We start from the raw sequence: 4,585 nt of genomic DNA, 5'->3' as shown, positions 1-4,585 counted from the left end.
TTATTTTTGCAAAATTTGGTGGCGAGGTTGAGACAGAATATTATTACACTTTTGTAAATTTGCTCTGGCAAAGGCTCTGACAAATGTTTCAGCATGTAGTGAAGTAATGATGCAGACCCAGGGAGATTAGCAAAGAGTAGGACAAATGTAGGTTGGCAGGCAGCATGGTTTGAGCAGATTACATCCATGACAACTAGGACCAGAAACCTCCAGACCTCACTATACTTCCCCAGAAAAGACATGGTGTAAACAGGGTCCTAAAGCATTTCAAACTGAGATTTTTCAGTGTGGAGTCCCAGGTACAGAACATAAAATATATATCAGAGCATCAATCTATGATATGTATAATATCTTTAAAATATTTATTCCTTTCCATTATGAAAAAAGTGTAAGTTTTCTATAGTATTTGTAAATACCCCATCTTTAAAATTTTTTTCGTCTCCCATTCTGTTTCATTATCTATTATCATTTATATACAAGAAGAAAGAATAGTAGAAGAAAATATTGATTTGCTTTGGGCTAGAGATACAATGTGATTGTAAAAAATAGATTATAAAGATCAAAACAGAATAAAGTGAGTTTCTCAGTATAAGAATGGGAACTGTTTTATAGATGATTTTAAGAGAACTAAACAGATCTCATAAAACTCTTGCTAAACTACAACTTTAATTTATGGACTAAGCATTACACATAGATTATCTAATCATGGATGCTCTAAACATTTCCGATGTTAAATTTATTTACATATTTCTGATAATTTGGTAGAGGCTCTTTCCTGTGAATCATCTAGTGTCCTTTCAAATACACAAAATTATAAAGTGTAAGAGCCTGTAAGTCAGTGACTCCAGGGATACGTATTTCCTTTAGTAAAGGATTCTGTGTTTCCATCTTCCTTTGATCAGTACAGTGTTTCATGGTTTGGAAGTAGCAGATGTTAGCAAATGCCTCATGGAGTTGTGGGAGCTGAGTTTAACCAGGAGGAGTAAGAACCTATGATCAATAGATGGACCTTAACAAAACGATGCTCTTCTGTATTATGACAAACCTCACAAGTGCTTGTTTACAATGTTTTGATTATAAATGATTGAAGCACATTCATTGACATATAGAAAAATGCTGAATACCTCCATTAATAATTTGATTGTGCAATAAAAGTGTAACAAGTTAAACACATATTTCGCTGGCTTAAATTCAATGTCATTTTCAAAACAAGAGTTTCAAACCAAAAATATACACTGTGATTTTATAAAGATATAATCACATATTTAAGACTTAATTATAGCCTCATCATGATTTCAATATGGGGCGCAAAAATGCAGTGATACCCATAGCAATCCATTCAAGTATGGAAAGAAAATGCTAGAGATTATATTTATTGTCTAAGTAATCTATATTAGTCTGTTTGTGCTGCCAAAATAAAATACCATAAACTGGGTGGCTTCAACTGCAGAAATTTATTTCTCATAATTCTGGAGGATGGGCAGTCCAAGATCAAGATGCCAGCCAATTTGGTTTCTGGTGAGAGGCTTCTTCCTGGCTTGTAGACAGCTGCCTTCTTGCTATGACCTTACATGGCAGAGGGAGAGAGAGAGGGAGGGAGAGAGGGGAGGAGAGAGAGAAAGAGAGAGAGAATTCTAGCTCTCTGCTGTCTCTTCTTATAAGCACACTATTCCTATCAGAGCATGGCGCCAACCACATGATCAGATTTAAACATAATTACTTTCATTGGGGCTCATCTCCAAATACAGCCACATTGCAGGTGAGGGCTTCAAAATATGAATTTTCAAGGAACACAAACATTCAGTCCATACAATTATCCCTTTTGTATTTATTTTATGCCATGTTTTGTGATGGTTATAATATACCAGCACAATAGGATATTTCTACAATGGATCTATACATACACATAAACATATACACACATAAATGTACATACACATATATGTATGTATGTATGTATGTATTGTGCGTCTTATTTAAAAAGGAGAAAGTAACTGAAGCCAGTGCAGAAGCACTGAAGTTTGAAGTCTGCTGATCTAGGGCATATTTTAATTCTAGAGGTGAGAAACTAAGGTTTCCGACAACATATTTAGGTAACTCTTGGAAGTTTTCTAGGATTTTCAGTTAAAATATGTCACCCAATAGTGCTCATTCATTGGTTTCACTTTGACTACTTTACATCAAATAAAACAAACTCATTCCTCCTTACATATCAGAGCCAATTATTTGTATGCAGTTATTAAATTTAATTCAATGCATTTAAATACCTATTTATCAAGTCTCTCTTATGCCACTGAATGCTGGAGATACACTCTACTCCTCTGAAGTTTATAGTGTGTTTATGGAGAAATTCAATTACCAGGATTAATTTATTAGCGTAGGGTAAAATCAAGGAGGAAAATGTAGCTATGTGAAGTAATGGATGTTAGCTAAACTTATCATGGTAATCATTTTGCAATATATACATATATCAAATCATTATGTTGAATACCTGGAATTAATACCATGTTATATGTCAATTATATTTTCATAAAAACTGAGATAAAAAAGGTCAAGGAGGAGGAGAGCCAAAATAGTGGCTACACTAAGGAAAGCACCTAAGTACACAGGGCGTGGTAGTTAACAGAAGCGTTCCTGAAAATAAAAGCTTTTGTAACATAAGCTCTCCAATGGCAATAAGCCAAATAAGCAAGAAGGAGGGCATTCTGGGGAGAAAGTGAGGTTGAGGTCCTGAAAGTCCAAAAGCGAAAGACAACAAGAGATGTCTTGGGATGTGTCAGCAACTCAATAACCTCAAGCAGAAAAGGTGCTTAATGTTGAGATTTAGGTTGGAACTTGATCAAGGAAGTCAGTCAATAATGGCAAAAATTGAGGTTTTTATATGCTTGGTAATAAATAAATAACAGTTAAAGGACTTGAAGCCAGGAAATTATATATTTAGTGTTTTAAGAAGTGCTCTCTAGTTGCATAGTGGGAAAATGATTGGATTATTTATTACAGGCCAAAAGGTAAGAACCCATGGTATGCACCATGTCTACCTAGGCTCGAGTTGATTTAACCATGGTATGGCATCACAAGAACTGTCTATCCCATCTCCAGGTCTTCTTCTTGTGGGATATGAGCACATTTATTCACTTGTAAGGTCTTCAGTGTCTCCAGGGATACTGAAGACAAAGAAATGAAAGTTCAGTGATAAGGTTGAGTATGTGGAAATGTTTACTTACAGGTGTTCCAAAAGACATAGTAGAATGCCTTGGAGAAATCAAATCAAGAACAAGGAGCCCAGGGTGGTATGAAGGTCAAGTATGAGTGAATCTATGGGGGGAACTGATTACGAGATGCACTAATATTTTGGAGGGTGACCAAGTTATAGAGGGAGTTAAGTCATATTGGTAAAACTTGGCCTCCAAATCTGCATTCCCGGCTGGAGGCAGCAGTGCGTTATAGCACTTCCTGGAAGAAGTTAGTGGTGGCCTAGGCTGATTGTTCTGCTGCGTCTGTCCTGTGCCAGTTGACAGCTGTATGTCAAAAACAGCAGCAGTGTCAAGCAGTGTCACTGTTTCAAGCCCTTCCAAAAGTAGTCTTCCATGTTCTGACCCAAAACTCCATTTTCTAACTCTTCCTATTAGTAATTGATTTTATATCCCTTCATAAACTTGGTTAGTCTTCACTAAAGAGATCTTACTTTGCCTATGACCACAGAGCAGTTTATAACACTTAATTTTTAATTTGTGCCATCTTTGTTCCCAAAAAAGCTAGTTAAAATGGCAAAAATAGGTGATATTAAAATATGTTCCTGGTGATAATGAGACAATTGGAGAGTAGAAAGTAGATAACAAAATGTTAGTCAACGGTGAGGTTAAGGACATAAAACTCATGCTGCAAGGCCTTGTATAATATAAGGCTACGGATTTGGCTACAGTATTTTCCACAATATAGTGTGTGTGTACGTGTGCACAAAGGTGTGGATGTGTATCTGGTACTAATGTAGGAAAAGAGAATAGTAAGAGAGCTATAAGGCTCCAGTTTTTGTGACCCTGTTAGAGAGTTCTATGGGAATGTTTAAGGACTTTAATGTCATGACCTTTTGTGATGAATTAATCATCTGTGATTTCTGTTCACAGAAAGTTTGCTGAAAGGCAGTCCAGGTGAATGATATATTAAGGTTGTCAAAGATCACAGCAATCACTCCAAAATCCATTTCCGACCACCTAGACCTGTAAGGTTTATGGAGATTCAAGGGCCCCCTAGCTCTTGAATGTTCTTCTCTGCAGTTAATCATACAAAGCTATATTTTTAAAATGACACTACTGACCCTTCACCCTGGCTGAGTCAATTACTCCAGATTAAAGCAGCTCTGACATTGCCCACAGAATAGCTTATCCCACAGGTGCCCTGATCTGCAGTCAGCAATCCTGGTCGACCTCAGACATGGCTACTTGACTACTAACGTAAGAAAACATCTTGGTCAGCTCTGATCTTTCCATGAGCCTGAATCAGAGCCATATTGAGCTAAAATAAGTAAATAAAAAAATACATGAAGTAGGAGGAAAAGGCCAATGTTGCTATTATTTCTCTTCATAAC

This window comes from Hipposideros armiger, unplaced genomic scaffold (assembly GCF_001890085.2).
Source record: "Hipposideros armiger isolate ML-2016 unplaced genomic scaffold, ASM189008v1 scaffold_850, whole genome shotgun sequence".
In the NCBI taxonomy this organism is placed as follows: Eukaryota; Metazoa; Chordata; class Mammalia; order Chiroptera; family Hipposideridae; genus Hipposideros; species Hipposideros armiger.
Note: the sequence above shows the minus strand (reverse complement) of the source record.